Source organism: Lissotriton helveticus, chromosome 8 (assembly GCF_964261635.1).
Source record: "Lissotriton helveticus chromosome 8, aLisHel1.1, whole genome shotgun sequence".
NCBI classification, from domain to species: Eukaryota; Metazoa; Chordata; class Amphibia; order Caudata; family Salamandridae; genus Lissotriton; species Lissotriton helveticus.
Window position 1 is genome coordinate 1580172128 of NC_136069.1, and position 25039 is coordinate 1580197166.

Below are 25039 nucleotides of genomic sequence, written 5' to 3' on the forward strand. Positions count from 1 at the left end.
GAGCTCCTTTCGAGAAACTTTAGGCCCCTGGGCATATGTTTTTATCTGCACAAACGCTGGCTTGCACGCCAGCGTTTTCATTTGATTTATTGATAAGGCATTGGTGTCGTGCATTTTGCAAAAACATTGGTCGGCAGACCAGTCTTCCCCTGGGGAGTTCGCGCGAGACAGGACAGGGTATTAGATAGTGTAGGGGGTGGGTTAGAGGGGGTGGGGTTAGGCTAGAGGTAATTTAAGGGGGCAGGGGAGGAAGTTCTTCCTCTTCCTGTCCCCAGCACCTCAAGGTGTAGGTTAGGAACGTTTGACCATCCTCCCACCCTACAGTTTTTAGGAGTGGGGAAGGGGTCTTGTTGTGTTTATTCAGCGTGCCAGTTTAGCACGGGTTGACAGGGGGGGTGTTTTTTGCAGGACTTGGGAGGGGTGGTCTAACAGCGTGGAGTGGTTATTGAGCGATATCACATTAATTTTAACAGGGTGAAGAGAAAATTACAAACTGACTGGGGTTACGATCCATTTAAAGCCAAAACGCGCTGCATGCAATGAAAATTGCTTACAGTTTCTGTTATTGTTCATGTAATGCAGACATTTTTGAATGGCCTAGAATAATAGTTTCTATTGTGCTCATGGATATAAAATACCAGTAAAGGGTACCTGACAAAAGAAAAGTTAACTAAAAATGTAACAAATGTATTTTTGTACTTGAGTCCTGCTACTCCATTTTTTTAAAGGGACTAGGCACACCAGAATGTGAAGGAAAAAACTGTACTAATGACCCACTAACGCCTGGGTTGGTGAAACTCAAGAAGTCAGCAGCTTCGGATACGGCATTGCTGGAAGTAGCGACCCTGTAGAAGCATCTCTACACTTCCTGCAAAGCAAGGCCAGAGGGTCAGGAATTACTCAAGTTTCCTGGGTCCTCCACGCCTGTGGGTATCGTCTCAGGGGCGTAACACAGGCCCCCGCAGCCCCTGAGTTGCGGGGGGGCCCTCGCACTCCAGGGGCCCCGCGGGGCCCACCTCACTCAGACTCAGAAGTGGAGCTAGCAAGCGCAAGCCTCTTCATCATGATGGTGCGCTGTACGCCCTTCTAAATAAATTAAATGGTGCGCAGGGCCGGGCACCGGCGGGGCCTCAGAGGCTCTTGAAAATGCAGCATAAGTTCAACTGCGCATGCGCAATGCCCCACCCGGGCCTCTGAGGCTCTCATTAATTAAATTGAGAGTGCGCTGCGCTATGTGTGACTTAATTGTCTATTCCGCATTTTTTTCTTTACGCTCTGTGTCTTGTTTTTCCTATACTGTTATGACATCAGTACTACAAGTTCCAGAATTTAAAGCAAACTTATGGACAGGGTGAGGGACTCAGTAACTCACCTTTGTGGGAATCTTCAGTGCTCTGCCCTGCACTCGCGAAGCTAAGGGGGTGCGGGGGGGGGGGGCGGTCCTGCCCCAGGCGGCACCTTTTTGGAGGCGGCACCTTTCCTGAGGCGCCTCGGTCACACACACCTGTCCAGGGCCGTCAATCAGTGGTGGCACGCGCGGCGCGCGCGAGCGCAACCAATGACGGCCCTGTAGGACATTTTTGGCCAGCCCCCTTGCTGCACCGTAGCAGTGTGACGCATTACGTGCTCACTGCCCCCTACGCTCGGCTTGCTCGCCCCTAGCCGGACTCGGGAGTGCATGGAGACCACCATTCTGTGACTTGCTGTGCAGCTTCGTTCAAGGTGAGACAGACTGAGAGAAAGAATCCGTCCGTGGTGGCCCAATTACAATGATTGCACGACGGCACCAAAATACACTCTTAGTCTTTATTTCCAAAATAAATTCCAACAACAAGCACGCACGCACCCAGACTCGTTTTGCACTCTGCCGGCCGCGGCTCGTGACCGTTAGATCTCATAGTGCCCACACCGCCAGCGCTCGCTCCACACTGCGCACGTTAACACTTCCATACCAAGGAAACTCATGAGACATATTCGTGGGAAAGCAGTGGTGCAGGTTTATTTCGTACAACAAGTAGCTGATAAGGTGGGTCATCTTACAGGCGATCCAATGCGGCAGCCCCTCGCTGACCCGCATGCCTCAGGAGCCATCTTGCACGGCGAGTCGATGCTCTGACGGTGCAGTAATTATCACTTTATTTCGTTCCACTCCCGCCCCCCCTGTCAGGGCGGAGCGATGAGGCACACCCCAGGTCGGTTCAGGCCCCCCGACCGCCCGAAGGACTAACGGGGCGCCGACGCTGTTTCCTGGAACCCCCTCGGCTCCAGGTTCTTGGCTCAGGCACCCTTACTGTGCCAGGCAGAGGTATTTAGACTGTATCCTTCTGCCGCAGAGGTACCCCTACTGTCCATCTGCTTCCAGATCGCCCTGTGACTCCGCCTGCAACACAAAACATGACCATTAAAAGTTCACAAATTTCGCCCTCCGCTGGGTCAGGGTTAGGGTGGGAACAGCGCAGAGCAGCCAAGGCACCGGCGCGGCAGGAAAGACCGAGCAACGTGCTGGGCCTGTTATAAAACCCCCGGGAACGCCCCCCGCCTAGGAGCGCCCTCCCATTGGCCGTTAGCGAGGAGGGGGGTTGGTGCGCTGTAGGCTCCTCTCGCGCGTCGTGTGGTACTAAGACGCTGTCTCGCCCATGCTCCCCTCTGTGTCGCGCGGCCAGCGGCATTCTAGGCCTGGCCTCCTTGTATTCAGTCAATCTGTCATGCGCGGCATTTCGGGTTTCTTGCGCACACCCCCTGTTATGATGGAGAATTGGTGCCACAGTGAAGCTCTATTTCCTTGGGGAACGCCAGCTCTGTAAGCTTGTCGCCTTTACAAAAATGTTGGCAGCAGCACTGCTCAGAGGTAGCTCGGTCGAACCATTGGGTAGATTACTCCTCCTGATTTGTCATCCTAAGGCTGCACCCTCCACCCCACAATCACCCCCGGCTGTTGATCTGCTGGTGTAGTGCTGTTGGGGGTCTACACACAGGTAATACGCAGGCTACAGCCGTCTGCGGTAACCACAGCGTTGTCCCCACTTTGCAGACCTGCTCATAGCCCTGCCGGTGCGGTCCAGAGCAATGTGTCGGCAGCTGCTGTGAATGGCTATTTTTTCACGAAGCATTGTGCTTGAAGTAATACGGCCATTAACACCAGCAGGTGCACGTTGAGTTCTAAAGATATTCCCCTATATCCCCCCCCCCCTCCCCGCTGTTAGCAATTCTATCTCCGTTGGATCGGCATACACTAGGCCTAATGTAAGACTGACTAGGATGATTGCTGGCCTTGTCATCATCAAAGTAGTGTACCTGTTGGGGATATCTGAGATGCTCAGGGGGTAGGCAGTAAAAGGTCAATTTCTAGGTCAAAGTATAAGAATAGAATAGTGATTAAAAAAAATCAAAAACTGATTGAAAATGGTAGTCGGGCTGAGCCAAGGGGGGCGTCGAATCCGCACTCATAATGTGACAGTTTCTCTGTGTCTGGGTTGTTTAGTGGTAATCAAAAACCGATGGTGATGAGAATTGTAGACAGGGCTATCGTAAAAATCATGAGTATAAGTGTGATCAGGTTCATTGTCTTTTCTTAGATTTTTAACACAGGTCTAATATTTGGAAGTCATTTATACTGGTTGTACTAAAAAGACAAGATCCTCATCAATAGATTGAGACGTAGAGGAATAATCACACTACGTTGACGAAGTGTCAATATCAGGCTGCTGCTTCGAAAGCCGAAATGGTGGTTAAAGGTTTGATGTAAAGTGGAATTTAATTTGTCGTAATAAACACACAGTTAGGAAAAGGGAGCCAATGATCACGTGCAGACCGTGAAACCCTGTTGCAACAAAAAAAGTTGAGCCGTAGACTCCGTCTGCAATTGTAAAAGGGGCCTCGTAGTATTCTATGGCTTGAAGAGAGGTAAAATACAGTCCTAGGACGATTGTTAAAAATAAGGATTGAATAGCCTCTTTTCAGCTTCCTTGCATGATGCTATGATGGGCCCAGGTCACTGTCACACCGGAGGCTAAGAGGACTGCAGTGTTTAATAGGGGGACTTCAAACGGGTGGATGAACCAGTCCTCGAGGCGACAAGACATTTTTTTTTTCATGCTTGTTCAGGCACAATAATCTGCGTGTGCTTTACCGTGAAAAAAACTGCTGCTCCTGTTATGCTGGAGTGCCCAAACACCGGGTAACCTCACTGTTCTGGGTAACTGCAACACAGTCTTCAGCGACTTCCTTTGCTTTTAAGCAGGAATAAAGTTAGGCCATAGACCCTGCAATTGTTGCATCTGCACCAGAATATCCTCTCCACTCTCCCTCACACTGAACTGTTTCACCCTTAATTGCTTCAAGAAAAATAAGAAAATCACCAACCAAACCAAATATTGTTTTGCACAAGGCTGTCAAGAGTCTCAGTGACATGTGATGCCATTGGCCAGTCCTGACTTTCCACTCAATATGATCTTGCCTTATGGGGATTGCAGTTTTGGTTTTAACACAATCTCAATATGGGCTGAAAATCTGAAATGGACGAAGTTATGATTTTACAAAGTGATTTAGTCCATTCGAAAACATGAATCATTTCATATGAAAGTGTATGCCTTGCATCACTAACACACCACACAGTCCCAACATGGACTGTAGCTATTCAAAGTGTCCTAAAAGACGGAAATGATACCGTACAAATAGTAGCATCAAACCCAGCTGCACACGATTCCATCAGCGACATAGAGGAAGGACAACACTGGTAGCAAAAGTGTGAGCTTCCCTTCCTCAGAGAATGGGTACAACTCGTGCAAGTGGCGTAGCTAGACCTAATGCCACCCAGGGCATACCCTAAGTTTGCTGCCTGGTGCAGGTAAGGGGGGAGCCAGCCAATTGGCGACTTATTCCGTGGGCAGGGGGGGCTGGTGGTAGTCGACAGACATGACTTGCTCACCTCCGCCACCACCAAAAGCAGTGCTCGACCTTCCCCCATCTCCCCTAGCTATGCCACTGGGGGAAAGGAAACGTGGGGTGAGGTGTGCGTTCGTAACAGCAGGTCTTATGCATATCAAAATTATATAGTGACGTTCGAGCCTCAATGTACCAGCATGTGGCTGTGTGCAGCGCTCCGGGTCCCAAGCATGGGAAGTGTTAAAATAACCTACAGCAATCCCGTGACTTCGGAAGCTGAAAGCAATGCATGCATACCAAAATCACTGTCTTTGTCACAGCAATACTCCCCACAGAAGAAACAGAGGGACATCTATGTCATAAAGAGTGTATCCTGTTTAAGGCCTTCGGCTTCACGCTTAAGCAAAAGCTGAACTAATTGTGGCCTAGGTTACATCAGGAAATAATTTACCCACAATCAGCCCTGTGGGTTTACTCCGGCCCGGCACACAACATTAGTATTAGTTGATATAAATTGAGAGGGTACCTCGGACAGGCTTTTCCTGAAGGATCCAGGCAAATTTGGCAGAGGAGTCCCCACATTACCACGCTGCAAAACATCTCAGTACATGACCTGGGGGTGTAACATTGTGGCGTATTTTTTATAACTACTTATGTGGTGTCCCTTTGTAGTGTTCTTCACTGTGTTACTGTGTATGATCATAAATGCTTTACACACTGCCTCTGAGATAAGCCTAGCTGCTCATGCTACGTTACCACAGGGTTGAGCAGGGGTTATCAAAGGGTGTAGCCCCCTTACTCTGACTTAGGAAGAAGGGTCCTCACTTGGACAGTAGCCAGCCTTTGCCAACTAGAGACCCCCATTTCTAACAAACAACCATTCCGATTTTGAGAGGAGTAAACATATCAATGCCCATTAGATTCCCCATGTTAGACTAATGTTCTGATTTGTTACCTTTGCCTCAAACTGTAAAGCGCTTTGATATCCTTCGGGAACAAGTTCGCACTATATAAAACTTTATAAATAAATAAATGTAACTTGCATGATCGAGGTAACTGTTAGCAGCAATATTACGTGTCTCTCCTCGGAGACTCGGACATCTTTCAAGAGCTCACCGTCCCTTTTCCCCAGCACACTCCCCCCACCCCCCCGCCCCCCCCCAGGGGCGGCAATCTGAGGGGTAGCCCCGGGCGCCACAAGCTCTAGCTACGCCCCTGCTGCCCTGGGAAAACTTCATGAACAGTAGTGGAACACTATTAATGCTCTCCTTGCCCTTTGGCTCTTCCCCGAATTAGCAATAACTATTACAACCTCAGAAGTGTGAAAATATTAATCCGAGGGCCGCTGAATTGCTCAACGGACCTTACTGAGGTGAAAGCATCGGTTCACAGCGGTTTTATCGGATGACCGCATTATAAAATGTAAGATGATGCAAGTCAGCTTGTCATCACGAGCCTTGCAGGCATAAGCCAACATCACGTATTTAGGCAGTTCCGAATGGCTGCGGTGCCCTTACATAACACTGAGACATTGACAGCAATCAAATGTATAGGTTCGGGAATATAATGCTAGAACTGCATACACTTTATCTGTTATAGGTTTTTATTAACAGGCCTAAGCCCCTGCCTTGTATACCTGTATGTGCATGCTTAGCGATGACTATATAGAATGAAATACATGTTTTTTTCTCCAGAGGCAAACACTGCAGGGCTTTATTTGCGGAGCAGACATTACTTCAGAAGTGTTTTGTTATGGACAACTATCAAAACAATTTGTGTTCCAGAATTCTGAATCATACAACATGTCCATCAGATTACCTGCTCTGGGAGTGAATATTTGGTAAAAACAGAAGAAAAATTCAAACAAAATTGGCAGTAGGGGATAAATAAGCAAGATGGTGTTCAATTTCTCTACGTATTTGGGGCAAGCAAAGGCTCAAAGGTAAGAATACAACCACTTCCAGCAGTTGTAAAAACAGATAGACAAAGTCTACCCTAATGCACAATCACATTTTCAAACCTGAGCAACGCTAGCACAAATAAATGTAATTTATTTATTTGTGCTAGCGTTGCTCAGGTTTGAAACTGTAATTGTTATTTGGTAAAAACAGACAAGTGTGTAGCAAATCATGTCAGGGGCACAGCAAAGAGTTACCTTTCAAAGATTATTTTCAACACACATCTGCTAGCAGCAGGCACGTTTGTTCCATCCAAATAGAAATCAGAACATGACAGAGCCAGGATGACATGAATTTGTTGGTTTCTTTGCTTTGAAAGGACTGAATTTAGTGATCCAATTGAGCATGTTCTTCAACTTTGTGTTCTGCTGTCGCAGTCTTCTCAGACTAATCTAGTACTATCACATCTTACGATTCCTAGCACCCAGGATAATATGCTGCATAGCCAAAAACTTTTAAGGTCCCAAAGGTGAGACCGATTGCATTGCAAATGCTTGTTTTAGATAGGAAGGAAGGCAGAGTGAAGTTGGTGAACACCCCCAAGCTAACAGGACACTAATGTCCACTCCAATCACCTGAAATTAAATATAATAATGCAAACGTGTGTTGGGAGTGCAAAACCAGTTTTTGTGAATTCAGTAGTAGTTTATAAGTTGTAAAAAATGCATGTGTTAGTCAAACATACTTGTACAACTAGTTTATCAAATTGAGATGCCACACAGTAATGAAGGGCACGAAAGAAGGTAAGGGAACAGTCAACCTACATGTAACAAATTGTATGTGGGCAGACACTCTTCTATACGATGGAGGCTATTTAAAGTGATTGCTTTTATTGGAAATTTCTATCACCTCTATCACTACCTGGCTGAAAACAGAGAGGAAACGAAGAGGGCATGATTTGAAACATTTTCTAAAATGTTAAATTGTGTAAGTGTGTCCCCAGAGGCATGGACAGATTCTGCAGCAGATGAAACTATTATGGCAAATTAGCTTTTTTGAAATGACCATCTAAATTTCAGAAATGCCACTGCAAGTGTCGTGTAATTCATATATGACCTATACAGGATCTGCACGTTTGGATAACATAAACTGTGGGACTGGTGGCTGACTGATTCCATGCACCCCCACCGGATATGTTAGCCTGTCTGTATCAGCTAGCTCACAGTGCCACTACAATCTCCTCTTACCAAGGAGAGAATATATTCTGGCAACCTCAGAACATGACAACCCTGATCACTCAGGATCGTGGAAACAATATACTACTTTTCGCTCAGTCACTTGTGCTTACTTAGTTTGTCTCAGAGAGATACACAGAATAAACAAGCTGGGCGTTTTCAGTAATTATTTATTGAACAGTTGTTATTCTGGTGTAGAATCGATGTGCTGCAATAAGCGTTAGTATAGGATATAAATGATTAACAGTACTATAAACGTAAAAGGATGGTATAGTTCTACCGTCGTACTAAAATCATGAATATATTCAAGTATATGAAACATATGATAATAAAAGGTGCATACTCCTACGATGCCTCCCTAACTAGTTTTACCTAAGTATACCGAGCATGGGTGTAAGTGTTAAGCCAAGAAATCATTCAGGATCTAGTCAACCCCATTACCTTAAGTGAGACTGTGGGACCCCGTCCTGGTCTTGGGCTGGACACCCCGCGAGGGATGTTAGACCACTGCGAGCTGGAATGTCTGCATGCAGGAACCTTAGCGTCTCTGGTCAGTGTGTCAGCCAGAAAGTCTCGATCTCCTCTTGCTATCTTAGCAAGACCTGATGTATATATACCCATATGTCTCCCCATGGGTCCTACCTTGCTGTGTTACTGTGTTGGCCTCAGGATGATGTGGGTGCCTGAATTTTTTACATTGATTTTATACAGGAGGTGGCAGTCCTGCTTTGCTTTCAAGAACCCTCATGCATAATGTATGAGAATTCGAACTAGGGAAAACCCGGGTTCTGAATGCAGTGTAATATCTAGGTAAAAGTTCAGTCCCTGTAAACCGTGACAAGTGTAATGTAGGGAGAGAATATAGGTGAAGGGTAACAAGTTTACCGAGGTCTATATTATAATACCTATATTTATTTATGTATTTATTTATTCAAGAGTTTTATATAGCGCTGGCTAGACCCGGAGGTATCAGAGCGCTTTACATGAGGTTCCACAAAAATTACATAACAAGATTACATCAGTTCCAATTTACATCAGATGTTAGACAAACAAATGCCAGAGCATAGAAGACGAGTTGATTGAAGTGTAGAGGGGAAGGGGGTAAGGGTAAAGGGATAGCGGGGAGATACGGTAGAGAGACGAAAGGAAAGTCTGTCCAAAGTCCGGCTGGGTAGGTGACGGTCGAGGGGAAGTCCCAGAACCCATCTCCTCAATAGCTATCAGGTAGCTCCACCGGGCATTGGCCAAATAGCTCGGTCTCAATGGGAAAAACAATTCAAGAAACACGTAGGGCAAAATAAATGGAGCATAGAGGAGAGGGGACTTGGAAGGAGAGAAAAAGGGGGATCGGGCAGAGACAACAGAGAGAGACGAAATGAAGTCTGTCTAACGGCCGACTGGGTAGGTGACGACCAAGGAGGGAGACCTCGGCTCAACTCCCCTATAGCTGAACTAGGTAGCTCCATCGGGCATTCGACAAAATAGTTCAGTCTCAATACATTGAGAGAGGAGAGAAGGAGAGACAAAGGGGGGATGCGGGAAGAGACGACAGGAGAGACGAAAGGAAGTCTGGCTCAAGACCGACTGGGTAGGTGACGTCCAAGGAGGGAATCCCCGACCTGTCACCCCTATAGCTAAACCAGGTAGCTCCATTGCGCATCAGACAAAATAGCTAGATCTCAAATGACGAGGGAAAATTCACAGATAGACAGGGTGAGGACTAAGGCCAGGACAGGTGAAGGCAAAGGGCAGCAGCAGGAAAGTGAAGAGGAATAGAGCGAGGAGAAAAACAGGGTGGGAACTAGGGCCAGGAAAGGTGAAGGCAGAGGTGAATAGCAGGGGGTATGGTAAAAGGGGTAGGAGGGAGATATGACGGAGACGATGGGAAAGTCTGCCCTGGTCCGGCTGGGTAGGTGAGGGCCGAGGGGGAAGTCCGCAGCCCATCTCCTGGACTACATAGTTTAAATTCTATACATACTTCTAGGTGTTCTAGATTCTTGTACACAAATATTCAAAACATTAGTTACTTATTATATTAAAACATGTGTTTAATAGCATTTTTCTAAAATGAATCTAAATATAAATTGTTAAAAAAAAGAAAAGTATTAAAAATACACAGATAAGCTACTGCTCTAATATGTCCGTATGGGATATTCCAAACTACTACAAGCATTTTGAAAGCCATACATGCGTGAAAGGAATGACAATTTTGATATAGAGGTTTTAATTTTTCGGGTTTGTTTTTCAAAAGCCGAATTTCTTCCCAGCACACAATGGGCCAAATGAGTCAAATGTTTGTGTCTTGGGTGGTAGACGCAACATTCTTGTTGCTTGCTTCGGCAATTGGCGGTCCCTGTAACGAATCACTGAGAGAATATCGACTACAAGAATGTCGACGTTAAAAATATCGGAGGTGAAATATCGAGATCCAGAATATCGGCATCCTATCTACATTATAGTAAGTACAAAAATATTGAGAAAAAAATATAAATGTAAAAAATATCGTTGTTAAAAATATTGTTTGTTATTTAAGTTAAAAAATAATGTATCAATTAAGTATCACACCATAACAATGAAATATTTAATGAAGGCCAAAGCGGCGCCTTCCTGACTGTATGTGTTGGGGAAACAATACTTGCGGACAGCAAGTAACCCTGGAACTTACAATCACCAGATATACGATGCCCGGAAGCATCCCACAGCAACCTTGATCGTTTATCCTCAAGTAACTCCCATTCGAAAGTAGTTGGAACACTGGCATGATCACAGCAGCTGGGGCCCCTTCTAAGTGACAGGACAAGTTTGCTACTTAACCGTTACAGGCTCCATAAGGCATAATATCCTGGCATATAGGTGATCTACTTAATGTATTCTCGCAGTTAGTACCGCTAAGAAACACTTCTTTTTCCCCACTCTGGCAGCGAAATCTGTATGGCAATATTGAATTCCTTACCCATTTCCTCAAATCAGCCTGCCTGCATTTGTTCTAGGCAATAATGGAATTGAAATGTCATGACCGGGAGAGTTATGCGGCCATGGATTAACCATATTGTGGACGGTGATTCTGCTACTGTAAATGTTAATCTGTCCAGTTTCAACGTGCAGCATTGTATACTTCTCTCCCTTCTGTGCCATTTCTGTCTGTTTCTCTGTCAGATTGTACGAGGAAAACAGAGATGAGCTGCTTATATAAAACACCAAGGCACATAGCCTGCATGCAAAGATTGCAACTCCCAGCTTAACATCATAATAGAACGCAATTGCGATTGCCTGTGTTGTAATATGGACAAATCTTGTTCTAGTACATCAATAGCAAAAGATACAATGCTGTCCAGTGCATATATCCTGGATGTTAAGGGTGTTAACCCATTATCTACCACTGATAGAGCTTTCTCTAGGTTTAGACAATTGATTTCTCTTAATCTTTCAGTGGCCTCTTGTTGAGAGATTTTCCAAACTTCATTATAGACAGCATATAAGAAATGTTTTTGACGTGGTTTCCGAGAGCCTAATAAAAAATCCTGTAAGGCCACATCTTGTGAAAGTAAGGATAAGTGTTGTTTCACCTTTGTGAGTGTTGAGGTTTGTAGCCAACAGAGGCATAACTTCCCAACACTGTACAATGTCACTACACCTGGGAGTTGTCTTTGCACATAATGTGGATCTGGCCTAATAATATTAAATCCTTTGGTTTTACCCAAGAATCTGTCTTGACAGTTAATGGTGTCTATGGGCCAAACCGACTATTCCTTCCAATCAGGAGCTGTTCTATTGCTTTGCAAGATGTCATTTAGTGTAACCACTTTTTGTTTTGTCACATTCTCCTCAGTGTGTGATGGTGCTGGCACCTGAGATGTATTCAAATCCTTATTCTTGACTAAACCAAGACAGGTTGTTTGCTGCACTGTTTCATTTAGAAACATTATTTCTTGATGAATAAGGCACGCTCTAAATAGCGCCTCTTTTTCCTGGACCTACCAGTGTCTATCACCCCAGACTGATTTTAAGTCCATCATGTCTTTCCATAGGTCCAACCCTTGTTCTGACAACTGGGCAATAAAAGAAGCAGCATTGATCTGTTTTGTGTTTGTCAACATATTTTTCTGTGCTTCTGTCGGTGCAACCTTATAGTAATATGAGGCTGGGTCTGACATGTTAAACACTGAAAAATATGGATTTTCTATTTTGAATGTTTCAGAACTGCTTTTTGATGGTGTTGGGCAATGTTCCCATTGACGATATGTGAAAACATTCCTAGGATTAGCAGATTTATGCAAAAAATGATGATCATAATGTTGATAGCAATACATTTTCTCAAAGTCTGATGTGTCTTCCAATATTTCATTATTAGAAAAAGCAGCAGATTTCTCTAAATCAGACAGCATATTATTCACAGTTTCATAATCCCAATCATCAGAAAATATACTTGAGGTAATGATATCGCTCAATAATATTTTAAATAAATGTGGTATTTTCAACAGTTCAGTCAGACCAAATATATCGAAATCAACCTTGTCCCATACTATACCATCAGGTATAGGAACTGCTGTAATGTTCACTGATGACAGGTCTCTTCTTTCACAATGTGATGATAGATGTGGTTTCAGTATCACATTCACTTTTTGTACCACAGTGCTTTCTCAAAGATAAGTTCCATTAATAAGCATGCTAAGAACAATTACTAAGCCTATCTAGAAAAGAAAGAAAAGCATTCATGTAGACACCCAGAGTTCCACCCAAGGAGATATCAGGTAAGTCTTTTCAAGGAAGATCAGGAAATCTTCAAATTGCTGTAGATGACTTTTTTGGGTTGGTGTTGTTTCAGTTTCACTTGGATCTAATGAGAATGTGTCAAAGTCAAAGAAAAAGCCAGTTGCAGTTCGATCAATTTTCAGTACTTCCTCAGGTTTTGTGGAAACTTTAGCTTGCTCTTTTTGGGGCATGTTGAACTAGATATCCATGTTTGGTTGAATTGAAATTTGTCTTTCAGTTGAGTTCTCATTTTGAACTTCATTTTAAAGTGGTCCCTTGCACTATTGTCTAGTCCTTCACTCTGTGTAGGTGACCCTTCAAATATGATGAGTCTTTCTGTTTGAACTTCTAGTATAGTTGTGAGAGGAGGGTGTCTGTTACTTCGGAGTCCATGTGGCCTACTGCTCAGTATCGGATACATAGTGTGGTTTGATTAGGTAATTGAGACTAATCTTTTCTCCTTTTTACTGGCAAGTGGTGGCCGAAGTACCGTTCTTGTTCCTTTAACTGCCAGGACAGGTACAGGCTTTCTGTATGATGGCACAAATTCTTTCTTGTCCGTTATTTTTACTCTGATCAGATCCCTGACTTTAGGGATCCAGACAGGTCTTTCCGTGACACTTTTTACATCCCCAGTGGCATGCTTCTTTATATTGACATTACTCTTTTGTTTCCTGGTTTCATTCAGATGTCAAACATTTTTTTATCCGCCACTGTGCCTTCACAATCAAGATCAGGTACCTACATTCTCGTCCCAAATCGGACCTCATAAGGAGTGACCCCCCTGGGGAGCTTCTTGGCTGATTATTTAACGCCCTTTAGACTCCGTACAGGTGTTTTACCCAATTGCCACCCAAGAATAATACTCTAGCTGTTAAAGATTGCTTTAAGTCCTGGTTTTTCCTCCCCACTACCGAATTTCCCTCGGGCTGGTACAGAGAGGAGTACCGCAATGCTACACCCAGACTTCCCATAGCTTCCTTGTAAGCCCTAGAGCTAAACGTGGGGCCACGGTCAGAATGAAGTGTGCCGATTGAGTATGTCCCTTTAAAGACTCGCTAATCTTTTATAACAGTTTCAGCATCAGCCAAGCGCTGGCACCACACCCATAGTTACCTAGAGCAGGAATCCACTGCAACCATGATATGCTTGTAAGCACCATCAGATTGTAAGGGGCCGCAGTGGTCTAAAAAAACACACGCACTAGGTTTGTCTGATATCAGTAATGGTGTCTGCACTGGACTTGTTACGGTGGAGCCTCTCATCTGCTGACAGATGTCGCATTTCAAGACATAGTCTTTAGTCTGCCTTCTTAGTACTGGCCACCAGTAGCATGGTTTCAGTTGGGAAATAGTTGTAGGAGTACTTGTGGAAACATTTTTGGTACTGCCGAGTTATTGCATGTAGCAATAATTGCTACCATTATTTCACTGTCTAATCTCGTTTTTGAATGTGTGATTGCAGCTACGGAAGCCCTGCATGCAGCCCCCTTTGCGGCCTCGTCGGCCGATGAATTCACTTCAACGTCATCGCCATCACGTAGAGTGTGTGTGTCATGTGAGCACTTGGTAGTTTGTTTTTCAACTCCATTACCTATTTCCAAAGCATTTGGTGCTTAATTGTGCTAACTTTTGCATCTTTGAACCCATTCTGTTTCCACTTATGTAGATATTCATTGTATGACTGTATGCAGTTAAAAGAATTGCACACAATTAGTGTGGAGAATTCTCGATCTGTATTTGCCGGTATCAGTACTTTTGTACAATTCGGATGAAACTTTCCATCCTGCATCCTTCCTTTAACGTTAGCACACGCAGCACTGTATTTCTGTTTACTCCCCATGGCAGGTTGCACAGAACCATCAGTGTAAATAATGTATTCATACTGATCTAGAGGCATTATTTAATTTGGTAGAGGATATTTTTGTTCGTATTGCAGGAATTCTTAAATTTTTTTATTTGGGTCGTACCTGTATTCTACATCTGTTGCTGTGAGAGAATTAGCCCATTGTATCCAACTTGGATGTAAGGCTTTATCGTTGGGAATGCTGGCCTTTGTTGCAGTCTCTAAAGCTGGAACCGGGGTCACGACTATTATACTTTTTCCTTGAGCCAGGGCTCTCTCTGACTAGAGAAGTCTGTACTGCTGTTAGAATTATTTCTGTAGATGCAAAACGCATCTCAGCATTTTTGTACAAATGAGATTTATATGCTATTGGTACTGTTTCATATTCATTATGTGTTAGATAGGTGTACCCTAATTGACCTGCAACTATTGGGATCACCAGGTTGCATACGTTTATGCCTGTCTGTAAGTGTTTTGAAGCTATCATGTCAGCTTGTAAGGAACAAAGTGTATCCTGTGTCCATTGTCAAACTGAAAAATCAGGTTTAATTAAATCGTAGAAAAGTTTAACTCTTTCTGCGTAATCCAAAATGTATTTTCAGCCAAAGTTAAGGAATCCTAGTATTGATTGTAAGTTTTCTAATGATTTCGTAGGTTGGAGCAGCGCACACTTTTCTAAAAAGTTGTCTGTCAGGCTTTTCCCTTCACTTGAAAGTTCATATCCTAGAAAAAGAATGTTAAGGTGGGCTATTTTTAATTTTGTTGAATTTGGAAGCCTTAGATGCAAATCCCAAAATGATGGTATTCGCTCTGTGTAAGTGTTCCTCCAGGTCATCGTCCATTAGATAAATATCATCCATATAGGACAATGCCTCTTCATCCAGGTTCTGCAGTAATTCAGTTACCCTGGTTGAAAACAACTCAGGACTGTTCTTATACTCGTTGGGACATTAGTGCTGAGAATGCTCTCAAATATCTGCTCTCAGATGCTATATTCTGACAAAAGAATCCATTTGAGTCATCTATAGTTAATTTGTATTTTTTCTGCACAATGTTATTCATTATTGCGGCACTGTGTGCATTTTGAACTGCAAACGTCTTAGTGCAAGTGTTTGAATGTCTGTAATCTAAAACTAAACATTATGAATTGTCTAGTTTTGATACCAGAAACAAAAGGGTATTCATTTGAGAGGTGCAGGTTTCAATCACCCCTTGATATTGAAGTTGATCTAATATCTCCCTGACCTGTTTCTTAGCTTCTTGCTTTATAGGATACTGCCTTTGTGGAGTTTGAGTGTTTTTTAGTGGAATAATGTGGTGGGTTGAATCCTCATCCCAACCTACATGGTTTCGGTACAATGCTGGAGCTTTAGGCCACCGCCCACTCCAGCGCATATGCATATTTAAAATTTTTGGGAACGTGGTCAGAAAATGCTGGTAAAATTACTGTTTCTCCCCTAGGGCAATCCATGACGAATGCTGGCGGACAATCCTATTCTGCTAGCAAAATGTCATAGCCACATGTCAGGTTCCTCCAAAAGAGACCTCTAACTGTCCTACATTTTCACCCCTCTATTTCTTGTGTTATTTCATACAATTTATGTGGGGCATTTACCCTAGTATCAGGTGTTTCCACTGTGATATAATAATTCAAGTCCGCTGTCACCAGAAATTCCATCAGGTTCTGGTGAGCTATTGTTACTTCTGCCACACTGTCTAGCATCGTCAGAGCCCATAACCCATTCAGTAGTCGAGTCCTTAGAATTCTGGGCATGTCTGTTCTTTAGACCTGCAACCTTCTTCTTTTCGAACTGTGGTTTTGGTTAGGCTTTATCTTCTTTTTTGGAAGTATAGTCTTGAGCGTGCTGCTTGTCTCTGCACTCTGAATGCTCTTCTTGTCTCTTTTACTGTCATTCCCTCCCAGAGTTGTTCGATGAACCCTGAAAGGAACAAGAGGAATGTGTATCAGTTTCCTGATACCTGTCAGGTTTCCTAATGTTCTCCCTATTCCAAAGGTTATACCTCGTTTCCGAGGGATCCTGTGGAGGAGATCTACCTCTGGATTGAGATCTGTTCTCTTTAATATTTTGTTTTTTTATTATTGTCCCACTTCTTTTTACAAGAGGTAGATGTCTGCTTGAAAGTCTCCTTCTTGGTACTACCCATCAATTGTGGTTTTAAAGCTTTTCCACCCAAACTGTCCCTGCCTAATTCTGCATACGCCGTTTCAATTCTTTTCGGTAGTTCCTGTTCCTGTTGTAAAGGACTGAATTCCCTTAGGCGTTGGTGGATGGCCACTGATGCTGCTTCCCCTTTAATATTCACCAGTATTATTGCTGATACCTGGGCAAAGTTACCTAGTTACTTCATCCCTTAGTTTAGAGTAGGTTCTGCTCCGTACTCATTTTGTATTTTTCTCAATAAGTATGGTACTACTGCTAATGATGGGATACCATGAGTTGTGGTAAATATGGCAGTGATCCTCATGGCAAGCAGACTGTTAGCATTCTGTGTTTTTCATTTATTATTTGGTAATACTGCTTCTAGCTGTGTTATTTTCAGAGCTATCCAGAATGGCATTTGTTCAGGTTTTGCAGCATCTTACCCATTACTGTATTTGTTGTTGCAATTGTTGGCTGGACTGTAAATGTCCTCATGACGTATTGCACCATTTCTCTGTAGAGTTTTATTGATTCTTTGTGAAATATGAGTACGTCGGGTCCTGGCATTGTTTCGATGTCAGGATGTGGTGTATAGGTTGCTAATATTGGCCATGTCGCTGCTTCTCTTCCGAGCTGACCAAATCTTACTCTTCTTCTTATATGTGGTAGGGCCCCTTTAAGACAGTATAAGTGTTCCTGGTACGTAAGCGGAACCTCAATCTCCTCAAACTGACAATATTCCGCTGGTGCATCACCTTCTGTGTAGAAGTGAAAAGTTTTCTTTCTTGTATTTGCTGCTGGGAATGTAACACCAAATAAAATACCTCTGTTCTGTATGATTCATGTGCCTCAATCACGAATGCTACTATGCCACCCCTAGGTGTTAACCCATGCACAAGCAGGTTTAGGGTGACTGTATCCCTGACAGAATATCGACCGTCAAAAATATCGACTTCCTTTCTACAAACAGGTAAGTACAAAAATATCGACTCCAAAATATCGATAGGAAAAAATATAGACAGTCAAAATATGAATTTTTTAAATATCTTAAAAGTAATTTTAAAGTAATATATTAATGAATATAATTAATTTAAACATACTTAAAATACTTAAATACACTTTTAATTAATAAATAATTAATGTAACTTAAAAAAATGTTAAAACATATCTATATATATATATATATATATATATATATATATATATATATATATACATATTATTAACAAAACATATACAATATTTTTTCTGTAGGATAGTGAGAGGGTTAAATTTACTATTCCCACTCCAGAGATCGCAACAGTAGGGAAAGCGTTGGATGGCGTAAGGTTAAAAATTACTATTTCCACTCCAGTGAGCGCAACAGTAGGGAAAGCGTTGGATAGCGTAGGGGTAAAAATTACTATTCCTACTCCAGAGAGTGCAACAGTAGGGAAAGCGTTGGATAGCGTAGGGGTAAAAATGACTATTCCTACTCCAGAGAGTGCAACAGTAGGGAAAGCGTTGGATAGCGTAGGGGTACAAATTACTATTCCAACTCCAGAGAGTGCAACAGTAGGGAAAACATTGGATAGCGTAGGGGTAAAAATTACTATTCCCACTCCAGTGAGTGCAACAGTAGGGAAAGCGTTGGATAGCGTAGGGGTAAAAATTACTATTCCCACTCCAGTGAGTGCAATAGTAGGGAAAGTAAATACTTCATATATAAATATAAATAACTTAAATATTAGTTTCAATTACAAAATAATTAAATTATTTAAAAATTGTATAAAATATATTAATTATTCAATTAAAATTACAAATAAAATGTAACTAATAATAAAATCACCTACTAATACTAATTATTTACCAATTACCAATAAATTAATTTACAATATAAATATGAAACAAAAAACTATTTAATTAATATAATTACTTACAATTAAATTACTTCCCACCCTATTCCCCTATAAACCCACAACCCGCTACAGAAAATAAATTACTAAAATTAACATATTTATCAAATAATCAATTACAATTATTTACCAATCATATTTTAATTATTTACCAATTAATAATTAATTAACAATTAATTCAAAATAATTAACAATACATAAATTAACATATTTAAATATTTATAATTAAATTACTTCCCACCCTATTCCCCTATAAAGCCACAACCCGCTACAGAAAATAAATTAATAAAATTAACATATTTATCAATTAATCAATTAAAATAATTTACCAATTATATTTTAATTAATTACCAATTAATAATGAATTAACAATTAATTCAAAATAATTAACAATAAATAAGTTTACACATTTAATTAATTAGTATTAAATTACTTCCCACACTATTCCCCTATAAACCCACAACCCGCTACAGAAAATAAATTATTAAAATTAACATATTTATCAATTAATCAATAAAAATTAATTACCAAATATATTTTAATTAATTACCAATGAATAATTAATTAACAAGTAATTCTAAATAAATAACAATAAATAAATTAACATATTTAAATAATTATAATTAAATTACTTCCCACCAAATTCCCCTATAAACCCACAACCCGCTACAGAATTATATTACACAAAAATTAATAAATAATATTAACTTACCTTAAATTCAATATTTTTGTTGTCTATATTATGTCTAGTCGATATAATGTCCATTCTATATTTTTGATTCGATATTATGTCCATTCTATTCAATATTAAAATTTTCTAGTCGATATTTTTGTTGTCTGTATTATGTCTAGTCAAAATTATGTCCATTCTATATTTTTTACTCGATATTGTGTCTAGTCGATATTAAAAACTCAATATTATGACTTTAGACCAGGGTGACTATATGTCTAAAATTTTCTGCAACCGGAATTGCATTTGCATCTTCCTTGTCATCTGTAAGGTGCAGGTTTTGCACAACTCCTCCCGCATTATCCGCGTCTTCAGTCATTGTTTTAGAAATGAAGAAGATAAGGTGTTTTTGCACAATTTTTAAGAACTTTGAGGGCCATTAGGATGGTGGGTGGCGCGACACTGCCCGCTTGGCAGTGGCAATCTGCCCCCAATTTTCCACCGCCTGCCTATCATTTTCCCCAGCCAAATTACGGTGGGGACCCCGGCGGATGGAAAGACCATCCACCGGTTTTCCGCCGGTCAGACAGGCGACTGGGCAGAAAAGGGCTACAATATGGTGGCAGTGTCTACAAGACACCGCCATCCATATTAGGATAGGCGGCGGTGCATGGCTTTCCATGTAGGAGACCCCGCCATCGCAAGCCAGGTGAAATTTGCTTTTGGGGGCCTGTTGTGGGCCCTCATGGGTGGGGGGGTTGGGGGTACACTTTGGGGGTACACATGGTACCCGCCTCCATTTACATGGCCAATGTGGCAGGCCCCACGCAGTGCCTGGCACGTTTTGCATGCAAATGCACTACATGCATATATTGCATTGTGGCGGGTGCTGCTTACAGCACCGCCCACCACAATGCAATATATGCGGTATGCCACCACCACCGTGGCAGTGGCATCCTAATTTCCATGGCAGGACTGTTGCACCTATGGCGGTCGGTCCCATTTCCCGGTGCGTTGGCGGGCGGACAAAGTCCACCCGCCATCGTAATAGGCCCCTATGTGTCCTTCAAACTTGATTAACCCACAGCTAAGAAATAGGATGTTTGTCTACTCAGCTAAGGCGAAATTAAGCCTAGCCACTCCAGACGTCTCTGGTGTTTTGTGAAGAGGGATTTCTACAACTGAACAACTCAGATTCTACTGTTAAATAGGTATCCAATAAACGTTGGTGGCGCCATGTCGTTTAGTTCTTATATGACCTATACAGGATCTGCGCGTTTGGATAACATAAACTGTGAGACTGGTGGCAGACTGATTCCGTGCACCCCCACCGGGTATGTTAGCCTGTCTGTATCAGCTAGCTTACAGTGCCACTACAATCTCCTCTTACCAAGGAAAGAATAGATTCTGGCAAACTCAGAACATGACAACCCTGATCCCTCAGGATCGTGGAAACAATATACTACTTTTCGCTCAATCACTCGTGCTTACTTAGTTTGTCTCAGAGAGATACACAGAATAAACAAGCTTGGCGTTTTCAATGAACATTTATTGAACAGTTGTTGTCTGGTGTAGAATAGATGTGCTGCAACAACTGTTAGACAGTAAAGTATATAAATGATAAACAGTACAATGGAAGTAAAAGGATGGTACAGTTCTACTATCATACTAAAATCATGAATACATTCAAGTATATAAAACACATGATAATAAAAGGTGCGTACTTCTACGATGCTCCCTAATTAGATTTACCTAAGTGTACCTAACATGAGGGTAAGTGTTAAGCCAAGCGTTCCTCTAGGATCTAGTCAACCCATTAGCTTAAGTGAGACTGTGGGACCCCGTCCTGGTCTTGAACTGGACACCCCACGAGGGATGTTGGACCACTGCGAGCCTGAGTGTCTACATGCAGGAACCTCAGCGTCTCTGGTCTGTGTGTCGACCGGGAAGTCTTGATCGCCTCTTGCATATATACACATCACGTCTTAGCAAGACGTGATGTGTATATATACGCATAGGTCTCCCAAGGGGTCCTACCTTGCTGTGTTACTGTGTCCGCCTAAGGATGACGTTTGCCCTGAACTTTGTACATAGATTTTATTCAGGCATTGTCAGTCCTGCTGTGCTTCCAAGAACCCTCTTTTTTTTTTTATATATTTAAAGACCTTTATTGTAAATGATTACAGTTACACAGCTTTTGTGGCCTACAACCCATGAGGGCCGGCAGCATAGAATGGCAATTAGATGAAGTGCGATTTAGATAACACAGCCTTCCGGCCGGCAACCCTGGGGTCCGGCGGCGCAATACAATATATATCCATATGCATCTTTCGGTGAATAGTCTGTTTGGTAAAAAGGTCTGTGTGCTTTTTTACTTTTTTAAATCTGCTGGTGGTGCTGCAAGTGTTTCGATATGTCCCCGGTGTCTGTGCCAGATCTGGCATTAGGGGAACCGATATATGTATTTTTGGGGCATCTTTATAATGGCTATAGGCACTGAGTGGCATAGCTCACTATGGCAAGGAAGTGATCTCATGGGGTCAGCAGTGTCTAATTGGGATTGCCAATTCCATGGTCGGTGTGCTTAGCGATCTGTCGTGTATGGTGTTCCCCATTAACAGCTATGTAAGTATGGGTGCCGATTGCAAAAGGCATCGCCTTGGTTTGGGTGTTTAAGTCTAGAAGGGTGTTTATCTCAGTCGTGTCCCGCAAACCGTGCGCGGTGGGGATTACGTTATGTCTCTGCGGCTGAATGTGCGTCGTCAGCTGGAGTTTAGTGTCCAGCGGTGTTACGACGTCGTGTGGATTGCTGTCGTCTGTGGCAATAGAAGGTCTGGTCTGATAACTCGTCCAATGGGGTAACAAATATGCGAACCAAAACAATGAAAGAACTGCGGTAGGGAGAGAGAAGGAGAGCATGAGCGTCGGTCAGTGGGTCAGAGGGGGGGCGGTTGTCGCAACCATGGCGAGGGAGGATCAGAGGGCCTCATTCGGAATGTGGCAGGGTAGGCATTTGAGAGTGCGGGGGTTTTGTTCGGGTCCCGTGGCTATTCCAACCTCGGCGCGTCTAGGTCAATAGTCATAGTTAGACCGTGTATCTCGGGCTCTGTGCTTGGAAAGCATGACAGGTCCGAGCAAGGGAAATCAGTCTGGCCCTGACGGCTAAGTTTGCGGTGTGGGCTATAGGGTTGATAGTGTAAGTGTGAATGCAGGGGCACTGTGATTCCAGTTTGCGTGGCAGTACAGTACAGTGTGAATTCCAATGGTGGTTTGGGTGTGGCGGTGTCTAATGGTGGGTGGGGAGGGGGGGGCGGGGGAGGTGATTAGTGCGGTGGTGTCTCTCAGTATCCTGTGTCGTTGCGGAGGTTTGGGGTGAGGCAGCTCAGGTTATCCCTTGTTCCAGGCATATTTGTTGGAAGGATTTAAGGAGATCGTCCCAGAGTTGTACAATGGGGAATTTCCGGAGGCCCGCCGTTTCCTCTCGGAGGAGCACTGTGCTCTCCGCCCGCGCCCAGTTAGTGAAGGACGTATACCAGTGTCTGACATGTGGTGGGGCGCTGGCTTTCCAGAGTTTGGTAATTAAGCGCTTGGCTGTGATCAGGCCAATGTCCCAGTGAGGTACTGGGTTTTTCAGAACCGGTACCGAACCGGTAACCCAGTGGTGTCAGGGAACACACCCAAAGACCTTGAGTACTTTCCTGATTCAGACCACAGAAACTCAGAGTCTTCTAGGTGAAGTCAAGGATCGATTTTATTGGCTGCAACCAAGTAACAGGCGTCCTAGAAGTACAACAACACGGGATGTATATTCTCAGGAGACTGCTCAATCTTACAAAGTCAGGCTTCTCTTTTTATACAAAATATTGTGCTTTAGGCAAACATTCTTCGAATTTTAGTATACCATTCACATGTTTCCATTACAAAGAAAAAGCAGAGTCATGATGACAAGCCCACATTTTAGTTTGTCCAGCCCACAACAAATTACCCGGCAAGGCCCAGCATTTCCATCAGATACCGTGGACCCCCAATAAAAACGGGCACCTCCCCATCATAAAGCAAGTGAGAGAAAAAGAGCAGGGACAGGTGTGAGCAAGATTCGGCAGGGTGTGTGTGCAATGAAAAGGGTTTATGGCCTGTTGTGCCTTGATGCTATCTTGTTCGGCCACTGGGAGAGGAACTGACCAAACAGGTTTGGCCTGGGGCAATGGTTCCAGCTTGCCCAGGTCACAGGAAAGTCAATTAAGGTGTACGTGTCCTTTGGAATCGAATTTGGCTTAATTCGCCTGCCTATGTGAGGGCAACTCACAAAATGGCTGCCGTACACAAAATCGAAGCCAAGGGTTCAGAACGAAAATGACGATTTCGAGGTGAAATCGTCACTCGAATATGACGAAAATGCTTGTACATAGTGTACTAGCCATTCTCGGTCTTTTGATATAAAAATCGTCATGCTATGATGAAGTTTAATTCTCGAGTCCAGAATTTTCAGAACTACAAACCCTCCTTTTGCCCTTACATAGGCAATTTAACCTAATCTCATGCTAATCTGAGTCCAGGTCTATATTCCTAAAGTCATTGAGATGTTGCTGTAACATCATTCTAGAACTTAGTTCGTCTCTTGATACAGGTTTCCTTACACATGATGTAGCAGAGAGGCCACATATTGCAGGAGCACACTGCACGCACAGACAGAACAGGAAAAGAATGGCTAAGACCATCCCAATGACCATCAGAATTTTCCATCCCCAGCGGATATCAGTTCCCAGAACCATCCCATCAAAGACCAATCTCCTTTATCTACATGAATAGATTCGGAAATCTTATGCAGTTTAGAGATGGCCTGGTACACTGTTGGAGCGTTATCTGGAATGAAAACACAGCAACTCGATTGGATCAATTTACATACCCCACCTCGGTCTGCAAGTATGACATCTAATGCGACCCTGTTCTGAAGGATCATAAGACGATCCGACTGGAGCTCAGCAGTCAAGTTACTAAGGGCACCAGCAGTTTCAATTACGGTGGACTCAACCACCCTTGTCAATTGCCTTATGTTCCTGCTGTTAACCATGGGTCCCCAGAACGGCAGAAAACCCTTTGCGAAATCCCCAAATTCTTGTCCTGCAGTGTCTTCTTTACTCAAGACACCTCTAACTATCCTTGTCTTGTGGTAATCTGCCGCTGCTATGTAGGTGGGAGGCAACAGGAACGAAACAAAACATGAGCCCGAAAAGTCAGAGGGCAACCATGTATAGGCTCTATCATGGCAGATGAAATAGGTACCCTTAGCTGCTAAAAACGCAGGGGAAGTCTGAGACCCCAAAACATACGTTTCAGTACAGACACTCCTCCCTAACTGAGCTCTGGGATTCTTGCCAGTACCTTGCAGACACAGGTGACCCTGATGGGGTACAATCCAAATCGAGGAGGATCTCTTAGCTTGCTGTTTCTCACTCAGAGTAGTTCCATATCCGGTCACGTTCCATCCTATATAGGCAAGTGTCTCATCTTCGGGGGTAGTTTCATAAGAAATATCTTCCTTAATCATGTCGACTATACCCTTAACTAGAGCACTATTCTTAGGATTGTCTTTTACAGAACGTAGGGGGTGGACTTTACGAGCATATATGAACATTGTTCTGTATGCCCACACAGAACCATTATGGCTGAAAGGCAGGACCAGATAAGGGATACCTTT